General features: G+C 35.5%; 1 protein-coding gene across 3 annotated transcripts in view; it reads left to right on the top strand.

Moving 5' to 3' along the window:
* Positions 1-12,109, top strand: part of SLC4A10 (solute carrier family 4 member 10) — a 155,908-nt gene that overhangs the window by 20,526 nt on the left and 123,273 nt on the right. Inside the window, exon 1 of one of the 3 annotated variants that reach the window (XM_066999813.1) lies at positions 2,385-2,405. The exons of the other annotated variants lie outside the window; for them this stretch is intronic. The gene's annotated coding sequence lies outside the window, so the exon portion shown is untranslated. Of the gene's footprint in view, positions 1-2,384; positions 2,406-12,109 lie in introns of those variants that run through there. 3 annotated transcript variants of the gene reach the window in all.

The raw sequence follows: 12,109 nt of genomic DNA, 5'->3' as shown, positions 1-12,109 counted from the left end.
AATTGAGTCTCTTTATCTGATTTCTTTAGGTCAGATGTATTCTTATCCTTTTAAATTAAAAGCTAATTTATTTGTGAGCCATTATCAGGCAAATGAGTAAGATTAGTGAGGATATTTATTTCCTGACAACGCAGATGATTTCTTTATTGTTTCTAGTAATTGACGAGGAAACAGTCAGCTGTTACTTTGTGTTTTGTCTAGCACTTCTATGTGTCTGGAAAGTTGGGTTTTCAGTTTCATTTACTATGTTGAGTTTCACAGTCTTACATAATCTAATTGTTTGAAAGTTCTTGCTGAAGTTTAATCTGAATTTTACAGTGGAAAATTATTGATGTTGTTTTGAATTATGTTTGCTTAAACCATTCTAAATAATTCTCTAAATAATTCTTCTCAACCCTCAAACAAATACAAACTGTACTTTATCATCATCTATCCTTAAACCATTTAAGCTTTATGTTTGCCATCTTTTCCTCTTTTAAATGAACATATTTGTTGAATGCTTAACAGTTTCATGAAATTAAGATGGTTGCAGTGAATTTGAACACACCTTCTTTACCTGCTCAAGCTCTTTGAGCCAAATTCAAAAAGTAAATTTAAAGAAATTTGAGTTCTGGCCTACAGGCTAAATTATACAAAATTATAAAATTCTTTTAGGAAACTTAAAAGCAGTTAGTTGTCAAAACACAGTCGTTGGTAAAACATGATCAGAAATCTGTGAATGATCTGTCCTTTTGCTAAAAGATTATTTGCCATGTTTTTAACTTAAAGAGTATTGTAATGCTTGTCATCTTAGTACCTGAGGTCCTTGCAAGGATGAGGTTACATTGTTGTCTCACAAAAACAGAGCCATCATCGTTTATTCATCTACTTGGCTTATTCCAGAAATTATGCTATAATGATGGCGAGAGACTCCTTATTGGGAACTCCTGGGTTCTGTTGCTAAAGTCATTAAAAAAAAAATCTCTTGCAGTTATTTTGCACAGTTTAGTAGGCCCCCCATCTCTTCCTTGTGGTTCAAGAAATTTTTGTTTTCAGACGTCTATGATATTTTGTTTGTTAAATGGTTAACTAATTGATACAAATGTTTTCATTTGTAAACTTTGTTTACAAATCTAAAATATTTTTTAAAGTATCCTGCATACTGGCAGGCTTCCTCCTGTTTTCAGGAAGAAACAATAATTTATAAAGAAAGGGACTTCCTTGTGTTTGTAATTATTAATTTGTAATCATTAACAGATGAAACCTTTTGGGTTTGTGTATTTTAATCTTTTGCCAAGTGGTTATTTCAAATTTTGTTTAAATAATATACACATACTGTCATTGCCCTGTTTCTCCCTCCACTAACTTCATCAATAATTGTATATCCTTAATCTTGTAAAACAGTCACCCATTGCATTTTAGTTATATTTCAGTGCAAATACAGCAGGGAAATACATCACATAGAATTGGATCAAGTTCTGCTTTTTTTGTACTCACAGGGTTTCATTTAGATCAGCATCCTTCTTTGAAAATAATTATAGGCATAATTAGACTCATTTGTAATAAATCCTTTGCAGGTAACTATATTCAGGAGTAAACTGAACTGCATGGAGAAAGAATCAGAAAGGATTCATGTGCTGAGGGGAATACTCATCCAGTAGAGATACATGAATTCTTGACAGAGCAGTTAATTGCATTTGATGCTGTTTATATGTTACAGAAACATGTTATAGGAAATGTTGCAAGGTTCTCCTGGCAAAAAGCTCTGCAGTTCCAAATCTATGAATTCTTCTGAAGGACAAACCGTAAACAAAATTAACTACTTCTTTAGACACCTCTGTTAATTCTTAGTATAAGAAACTTTATACAACAGTGGTGAATGTTGTGAATTTGTGTGTAACTCATGTTAATATGGTCTGCCCTTTGTACGTAGTGTGCTGTCCTCTCTAATTAGGTGTTAGTCCTGGGCAGTGGTGTGCTGTGTTCTTGAAGGAAGTTTACTTGAGACTAAATTTTCTCAGAAAGGTCATAACTAGGGAGAGGTGAAAGACCTTGCAACTGAGTGCTCAGAAATTGGTGCTAATAAGCTTACACTTAAGCAGTGAGCATTAGGGATAATAATCTTGTGGTCTGTTGTGAGGTTGAGTCCATTCCAGTAGTTCTCTTCAGGCCCTTCCTGAGGGGTGCCGCCATTTTGTGGAAAGCGGTGGTAGAGCAAAATCTGCAGATGTGACCGCATTGTTTTCAGCTGTGTGTGGTTGGGCTAAGGGGGAGGGGAAGGGGTTGGGGAGAGAAGCAGTCCCATATTGAAGTGTACCAGACAGGGTGGAAGGTGTTACAGTGTTGCTAGAAAATGAAGCAGTGGCCCTCTCTGTATTTTAGGTGGTGCTGGATGTGCAGACTGTTTTACAGAGAACTGCGGAAAGGTGAGTGGGCAGCTGGGAGGCAAGAGCAACGCCTGAGTCCAGGCCTTGGCCAGGTTTAGGATCTGGTCAGATACTGAATTTCTTTGCCCTGTTGAATGCAAGATATGTAGCAGCAGAATTTTAGCCACAAATGGAAATTTAATATAAAACAAAAAAGGCCTGTAGGCCTAGGTGGCTGTTGATTTGTCTGGATCCAAAATGTATGTTGCTGAGCTTCACAAAGAAATTAAGTAGTTTACTTTTGTCCTGAGTAGTTTCTGAAAGCCAGCATCTCACTCCTTTGTTACTCTAATTGTTCCAGTTGTCTCCTGATGCAGTACGGACCTTAATGTTATTGGGAGGACTAACAGGATTTTTATTTTTTTTTCCTAATAACAGTACATCAAAATGCTTTCTAAGTTTGGTCATTTCCTTTCAAATCATGCAGGGGGATAAAATATGGAAGGAAAAAAACATTGCTTTAATGTAAGCCCACAGTAAGTTTTAATTGCATATAGAGCATTCTGTGGGCTTTATTCCCAGTGCCAGACGTATGTATATTTCCTGTCAATGTTTACTCCATATCTTTAGCAGTATAATAATAATTTCTTGCTTCTCAATTGTTTTGCTAACCAGAGTATATGATATGAAAACCTTAATCTCATTTTTCATAAAGTAAATCAAAAAAAAAAAAGGAAAAAAGTATTTTCATAGTACAGGGAGAACAGGTAACTTGTGCAAGTAAAATCATATTTTTTGTAACTTTATTGGCATCATTAACAATAAAGTATTGCTTTCTAGAATCTGAAAATGTAAAATTCTCAGTGACAGCACAGTGTTTATGGGTTTTGAAACGATACTTTCTTTGTTAGAGTGCCAGTTCCTTTGGTATGTGTTTCCTCTGTCACCTGAGGCTATTTTTCCAACACGTAACACACATGATTTTTTTCTGCTTTCTGAATAATCAGCTTTTCCCTTCTGCTCATTAAGCATAAAAATACGGCCAAGGTATTAACACAATGCAAGGTATTAGCAGTGACCAGTCTCTACCAAATAGTAAGTTCTTTTTGTCTGTTACCTAATTAACATACTTTAATTAGTTCACTACATTTAATGAACATGTTATGTAAAACTCAACACTTTCTACCTTTAGGATAATCGTGACATTCAATCTAATGTGTCAGACTGGACTGTATGAATAATTAGTACAGTTTATATTTATTAATTTAGTATATGGAATAGCTGACAGACTGCATAGAGAGGTGGTGCTCAATATGGGGGGTAACGCAGAAACCTTCTGGTAAAGGAGCAGGGGGAGCTGCCCTGGGAAGTCTTTGGATGGGGACAAAATAAGGGATGAACCAAACAGAAATCAGGACCCTGCTGATGCCAGGTGTCACTGAGCTCCTCTAGGGTTCCACACTGGGAAGGAGCAAGAGAAGTCCTGAGGCTCTGTCTCTTGCTTTTTGTGCCCCTTGCCTGCCTTCATTGCTTCTGTGGTAGCACTGATTCAAATCAAAATTGCTTAATAAGAATTCATATAAAATGCAGTACATGTATTTCTTAAACAAGCACCAAAAACCTGCACTTGTGCTATTAAAATCAGAAAGATAACTACTGCATACTGTTTTTTTCAAGCTGCTTGAAAAATGATTTTTAAAAAGAACCTGCTGTTTTAATACGGCTTTTGATAGCTGCTTGGACTTTTATAGGCATCGTGTTATAAATGAAATTATGTACAAGACAAATGGCAAAACAAGGAAAAAAAAAAAAGATTTTGCTGAGAAGAATTAGACCCTTCTCTTGTCTGGCCAGTGTAATTTCTGGTTTGCATGACCAGAATGGCCCATTATGCTTGATTGCGTTTAAGAATTTTTGGCTTGCTGAACATCTGAGAGGTTGGTGGTCAGCCTTTGACATTGTCTTGTATTCCATCTGGGTAGCGTGCTTGGTGCTCAAAAATGTTTTGTATGGTTAACATGAGCATGTCTCTAAAAAGCTCCAAATTGTCTAGAACTTCTTTTTAGAAGATCAGAAGGCTTTATTTACCTCATCAATAACAAAAATGACAGGCTGTATAAGTTTCCATGTGGGCACAGTGCCATCTAGGTATAAAGACCAGTGGCTGTAAGGCTTTGCAAAAAAGTCATACGGATGACCTGGAAAATAGGCTTAGACTTAGGAATGTCAAGTTGGTAGAAGTGCATGACAGCATGAGCAAGGAAGAGCAAAGCATTTTACTTGAAATAGGTTATGATGGTGCTAGAAATGAGAGGTTTAGATTTTTACTTACAGTGTAGTCTTAGGCACTGTATCCTTGGGAGAGGTAATCAGGTAAGTATATGGAGCGTCTGTTTGAATAGAGAACTCATTTCTTTGGGTCAGACTAACTCTTTTTCTCCTGATGGTGAAAAATGTTTTTTTGTTTTCAAGGTGAGAAAGAGGCAACAAGCCTCAGATTTATACTGCCTTAAATTCAGGCCATATTTTTGTTTCACTAGCCACCTTTCTTTCTTGTTTGCCAAGTGGCTTGTGATGAGTTAGAACAGACTATATATAAAATCGGTGGTCTAATGACTGCTGGAGGCTAAGTGAAGTTAAGAAAGTAATTTTAAAAAAAAAAAAAACACAAAAAAATGAGATTTTTCTTTTTCTGATACGGTCTGAACTGTTTCCTTTGGCTCATTGTAAAGCACTGTCTTTTACATTAGCATGAATTATTTTTATTGCATTTATTCTATTTTTCTTGCTAACATTGAGTGAACTGTTGTTGCTAATTATTTGAATTATTGATCCTATATATTCATATCTATATATGATCATATATATTCATCCTATAGCTGTGATATTTAAAATGCTGTATGATAAATTAGCATTTTTGTGAATTACATGAGTAAAAACTGTAATAATGAGGAAGAATTTATGAAATAATAGATAAGAGTTCCCTTATCACCTTGCTACCAAGTGTGTGCTGGCTGCCATATATTTGTTCTTGATATAAGTTTATTTTCTTTGTAGGGTAGGGAGGAGGCTGCAATTGAAACTGACATTTTTCCTGGCCAGCCAGAGAATATGAAAGTACCATAGTTGGAATGTTCAAAAATTTTACTAGTAGTATGTGTCAGGTACCATATTTGAATGATTCTTTTCATGATTCTTTTACATACTGTTCCCCTATGAGTTTGCGCACAACACTGAGCGTGTTAAAATGTACAACTTATCCTCAGAAACAAAACCTAGGTTGATGATTCAAAGAATCATTATGTACTCATACTGTACAGGGATTTGCGGGTAATCAGATGAAGTTATGCAGGTGTTCTTGGATTATATCTGGGATAGCATCTCTTGTGTCATATATTATCTTGGAAAGTTGTCAAGAACTTCTTGAAGAATAGATTTGGGAGGAACTAAGAAAAATACTGTTTCTTACATGTACTTAATGAATTTAGAGTACCACTTATTTAAAGCTAACTCAAAACTTCATTTTTTTTTCATATATTCTGCCCACTTCTGAAAACCTTAACTTTTAGCAATTTATCTGAAAACTCTTCAAATAATGAATATATTAACATTTCATTACTTTTTTTTTTATGTAATAAGAGTAGAACTTAGTCAAAATGTAGAGGTCATCTGTTGGAATTTAATTTGGAAGCTTGGAAAAACAAGCTCGATAATTTTAACGTTTAATGCTTCTATCACTAGTGTCTCCTCAAGATTTTATTAACTACAAAATTGCAAACAGTAGGCAAGTTTCCTAGAAGATTTTTTATCCTAAGCTGCATTTAAACACTTCTTTCCTTAAGCCTATCCAAGAACCAGAATAATTTAGAGACGTATCTGGTTTGACAGTGTGATAGTGATGTAGTTACATATTTGAGTAAGGTATTTTAATTACCTGCTATTTGAGGGGTGATATGGCTGAACAAGTTATGAAGTGTGATATTGACTACAATTTTTAGTGCATTGATAACAAAAGATGGCTTTGTGCAGGAGATTAAGAGCATTTTATTCAGCTGAGTTTTGAATGTCCCAGATAGTAAAGCTATCACCACTTCTCGTGCCAGACTGTTCTGCAGGGAATACAGTTCACAGTCAGCTTCTAATCATCTAACTCTGTGAATTTCACGGTATTAAATGTCAATATTTGTTTTAGTAAAGACAGAGGAAATAGCATGACATTTTTTGCATGAAAATTTGAAACATTTTTTACAATAATGAGAGCATTTATACCTCAGTGATGTGCATATTAAAAGGAAAATTGGATAATGGAAGGAAAAGTGGAAATCCTACCACTTTTATTTATTTTTACTATTATTTATCTGATGGATTGCTGTCACATCTTTCTATCAATATAAATTTGATATTGCTACAGGCCTTCATTTAGTTCTGGAGGCTGGTCTGAGAACTCAGTGATCAGGTTTTAATCTAAGTACCTAAGGTGATGTCTTTTGAAACATTGGATATAGCACAGATTAAAGCCATGTGCCCTCTGCTGTATGATGAGGGTGCTGGACAACTGTCTTGTCGTGAGAATGCCCTTGCTTCATAGTTACCCTTTTCTCTGAATTTTTTATGGAACCTGGCTCACAGCTGTAAAATAACTGACAGGTTTAAAAAGGGTTTTGAGTAGGGGAGATTATCAGGTAGTATAATAAATACTCACTTGCAGAAGCAGACTGTCATCTCATACCACGCAGCCTTGGATTTCCTTCAGAACTTGTCTGAGCTTTTTTCTCACTGACTTAGAAAACAGTAAGTCTTTAAGAAAGCGGGAAGGTGGAGGACACATGACAGTCCCACTGATGATCACTGGAGGGAGATGAAAGTAGGAAAGTTATTGTCTAATTCAGGAACCTCCTATCAGCCATCATTATTCTCTAGGAAGCTGTTCACACAACTCTTTCTTTCTGCCTCTCTGAGGCAGAGGAAAAAGGAAAGGCAAAGTTGATTGCTGCTGAATTTTTCTTTCAGGACAAAGCAGGAGGTTCATTATCATGGATAAATTTTAGCAATTATAGGTCTGATCGTTTAGGTTTTACACTGTCAACCAATAGCTATGTTTTCTGTGTAATGCACAAGAAATCTGTTCGGCAGCCCAAAGTCATGGAATATTTTAGGATCAGTAATGGTGTACATTCCTTGTGTGTGTATATAGCATGTATGTACCCAGGAAAGAATGACTATGGAGGATCATGGAAAAAAGTCCTTGCACCTTTGGCTAAACAAAGTTTTAACAGTTACACAGTACCATAGTTAATATTTTTATTTAAGGGTAAAGAGTCTTCACAACAGGTGCTGTTCAAGATCTGCTATTGCACTCCAGGTATTATAATTTCACTCTGGTGTTTGCAGTATTCTCTTTTCTTAAAGCAGGAAACAGTGTTTAATATAACTGTGTATTCATTTCTTTTGAATGCTATTCACAAGAATCAACTAATTTTTTTTCTTGTTGTTGCTTAGCATTGTAACACAAGCATATATGAAATGGCCAACCCCCCTTCGAAAACAAGGAAGTCCCCATGACTTGAATGTGTCTCTAAGTATTACGTTTTCTGCATTTCGCTTTTCTTATACCTTTCTCTGGCCTTTCTGCTTTGTTTCTTTAACAAGTGTCATGTACTGAATTAGTTAGCTGAAAGGCAGTTTAACTTTAAAAGCAGGCAGTGTCTGACTTTTGAAGCTCCTATGGGAGACTCTGTATCTTCCAACAGGCATTTTGTCCTAGTTTTCTATCTTTGAAGCAACCATTAGCTATTTTTCTTTCTTGGTATCTTAATGTTTTTATTCTTGTCCTTGCATTACTGGGTGTAAATTGTGTTTTAAATATTAAAACAATGTGTGGGCAATTACGGTTTTAAAACATTTTGAATTGTTGTAGGAAATGATGATTTTCTTCCCTTTTATCCATAAGTATCTATAAATTTGTCTAGTTTCTGTAGCCTATTTAGTTTGTTTCTCTAATTTTGTAATTCAATCCAGTGTCCTAATGTCAGCACCCTTTGGGGCCTACTCTGAGTTTGGGGGACTTCTTTCTCCCCTGTCTTCTTCCTACATCAACAAAAGGGGGACTGTCTCTAACCCAGTGCCTGTCTAGGCTGTGGATGCCTGCTCTCGCAGTCATAAATAAGAAGTTTAGCTTTTAGTTAGGCATGTGCTGCTTGAATAGCTTTTCTCTGTCTCCTCCCAGAGACGGATGGCAGGACAGAGCTGGTGCAGTTAATCTTAGCCCGTTTGCTCTCTGTGTGCACCATTTTGTTATGACAAATTATATTCAGACATTCCTAATGCTTAGATGTATAGGTAAACTAAGGAGAAGTGCACAGCTGAGTCTGTAGTCAAAGTAACAATATGCCAGTATTTTTATATACTCTGAAGAAGCTTGTACAAATCTGTCTTTTTTGGCTTTTTTCACTTGTTGAATTGAACCACTTTTACTGCGTTAGAGCTGGTTCTGTGTATGTTGTGATTGGATATAGTCTTTTTAGAGGTCTTCCTTTAAGAAAAATGGCTGGGTTTTCTGCTCATGAGTGTATCGGTGTCGAGGCTCAGCAATATGTCATGGTAATTCTATACAGATCAAAGAGATTATTGAAGAATGCACTTTTTTTTGTGTGTGTGCTGAGTCTGTAGTGGAAGGGGCTAAATCCCCATTGGGTAGAAGTTATATAATTTGGTGATGCTATGCTGATTTATGCCCCTTGAGAGTTTGCCTGCAGCAGAAGCTGGAGGTGATGAGAAGAGATTGAATCGAGAGAAAGACCATCCAGGAAAAATTCATCAAATTTGTCATTCTTGAAAGGACCATCATAACATATGGTAAGGCATATCATTTACCTCAGGCTCAGAAGAAAATGATTTCTGCTAAGAGAATATTAATTTTATTTCTTACAGGATCAGCTGACAGGGTAGGCTTTCTCCTGGCTGGTCTTCCCCTTCTGTTTTCTTTAAAGGGAAGGATGGAAGCTTGGAAATGTCTTATCTACAGCAGACAAGCAAGTTGGCATTTTGCCATCATTTTCTGCCAGCAGAGAGGATAATGGTAATTATATGTCAAAATTTAACATTTCTTTTCCTTGAAAGAGAACTTTTTAATGCAAAATATTTAGAAAAGTCAGATCTCTTCTGAGGCGCTTAAGAAGCTAGAATTAGTGAACTGACATTTTTTTCTTAAGAGGAAGAAGTTTTTCTTCGTCTTCAGGGACAAGGGAGAGATGAAAAGGGTTGAAATTGAAAGAAAGGTACGAGTTGTGCAATATAACTAGGCTGCACCTTCGGTATTGCTTAATATTTGGGAGATATGCAGAGCATCATCATCTGTCCTGTTCCTTTTGTGGAAGGGCTGGTAGCACTTGCTTTGTTAATCAGATTCCAGCATTATTGATTGAATTGTTATGTTTTCATTTGTGAGGAAAATAAATTTCTGTTTCCCTGTACAACATGGAGGCTAAACTCCACCATCTGCTTTTTGAGGATAGGAGAATGTTTTCTTATGGTCAATTCTAGCTTCCCCAGTGGTTGGAGGTTAAGTCCTTAGTCAGCCTTGTCCTAGTCACTTAATCAAAGGAGAAAGTTTTTCACAGGCTATGGCATAAGTTAAAATACTGTTGAGATGCTTAAAAAGGTGAAAACCTTTGCTTTCTTCAAAGTCTGAAAAGAAAATCATGGTCATTTAAAATATAACCTTGTAGATACAAGTTTAAAATTTATCATTTCAATCTGATTTTACAAATATTTAAATCATACAGTCTAGAAAATTATAATATTGCTAGGAAAGTAAACATACAATTGCAAACAATGGGGAGATTTTGTTGGTGTTTATTTTTTGTGTTTCTCCAAGTACAAATGTAAGCACCTATCTCTTTTATGTACACTGCGAGTATAGCATTACTAGTATATGTCTACATCTTTAGACCCTGGGTTCCTCAACAGTCTGAGACACAGGAGGTCTCCTGCGTTATCTTTCGGGAAATGGGTTGCCAGGCATTTTCAAGATGTTTTTGAAGGTAAAATACTGGTTAGAAATCTTTTAACCTTTTTTTTTTTTTCCACTGTCTGTTATGCATTTATTCTAATTTGTCAGCAGCATGTAATGCAGTGATCTGGATCATCAGAGAGTGGTTTAAGATACATGCTTCAGTTTTAGTGCCAGGATTCAGAAACATTGATTATGGAATATTTGGAGAGTCAGATTTTGATACTGCTACATTAACCGTTAGGAAAAGTTGGAACCAAGCAGTTCCTTTGTAAATTTTGACTATGCAGCGGTGGTTCAGGTCTGCCTCATTTTCTATTTTGTTTTATAAATGCTTCAAGTTTCCCTTAAGCACAGTCATGGTTATCCGCAGATGAGCTGATTAGATTTATGTAATGCCTGTTGAAATAATCACAAAAGGAGAGTCTTTGAACAGTATTTCATTTAAGAGAACAGAGCAAGCATATCCATAAATTATCACAAGATTTCACTGAGTTAATACTTATAAAGTTAAACTGAGTTAAACTTACATTTTCTAAAAGGATTTCTTTTTTGCCTAGAGAAGGGTATTTACATTTTACAATACCACCCATCCCCAGTAATTTAATGGGAGAATTAAGTAAGAGAGAAATATGTAGACTAAAGGAAGGTAATAGAAGCAGTCCTTTCATTAGGATTAAAGAGGAATAGGCTATCGTTAATTACTTTTGAGCTTATTCCACTCAAGTACAAAGATATTTTTGAATCTGTGTTGATGTAAGCGATCAGCTGAAACTTAAGACCTGATGAATTATTTTGGTTAAGAGAAATTATTTATATTGCTAATACCATTCAATGTATCAAGAAGAAACCTTGGTGTCTTCAGTACAGAAGCCAGCTGTTGTTGAGTCATTTGTGTTTATTTAATTTTTAAATTTTGATTTATTTATTTTAATTTGGTTCAGGGTTCTAAATCTATTTCCAGTAAGTTTAGTCTCCTTGAATTTTCTCAGTACTGCTGTTATTACTAATCCTGCTGTTCATTAAATTTCAGCTTTTTTTCTTCACCCCTGCATTTTCATGATCCTTTCCTGCAAATATATAAGAAAGAAAGGCATAGTCTTGGTCTTTAAAGTTTGATTTCTTGCTCTTGCAGACCTTCAATTTCTGATAGGTAGAAAAAACAAAACCCAAACTAACAGCATTACAAATTTTCTGTATTTGTGCTTGTTTCACAGTAGTTCTTTTACTGAATACTTATGCTTTTCCTTGTCACTGGCATCGTCACAGTTACATAGACCTCCCTGTTAGTCTTTGTTAAGCTAAGCAAGACAAACCCTTTCAGTTTCTTCTTCAAATTTCCTTGACCTTTGTAGAAGTCTTTATCTCTTGTAGTTTGAATTAATTTTTTTAAGCATAGATGATCAGAATCATGAACAATATGCTTTTAATAAGCTTCATATTATTGCATTAATATTGATATCTGTATATGAGAAATATCTTCTCTGGTAATTTTAAGATTTCATTTCCTTTTCCATAGGGATATCACATTGGTAGCTCATAATTACTCTGTGATCAGCTTTTGCCCCCACAGTTCTCCCACTGTGGTTTTCAGCTCCTGAGCTCTCAATTTCTAGCAGAAACTCAGTGAGCTTAAGTTCACATCATTGCATTTTGCATTATTAAATTTTACCTCAGTTTTATTCTTGTGGTCCTAAAAGTAATCCAAATCTTCCCGTTGATGTTCCATTTCTCTTATACTAGCAGTGCTTCC

This window comes from Anser cygnoides, chromosome 6 (genome assembly GCF_040182565.1).
Source record: "Anser cygnoides isolate HZ-2024a breed goose chromosome 6, Taihu_goose_T2T_genome, whole genome shotgun sequence".
Lineage (NCBI taxonomy): Eukaryota > Metazoa > Chordata > Aves > Anseriformes > Anatidae > Anser > Anser cygnoides.
This window is presented reverse-complemented; position numbering and strand designations above follow the sequence as displayed.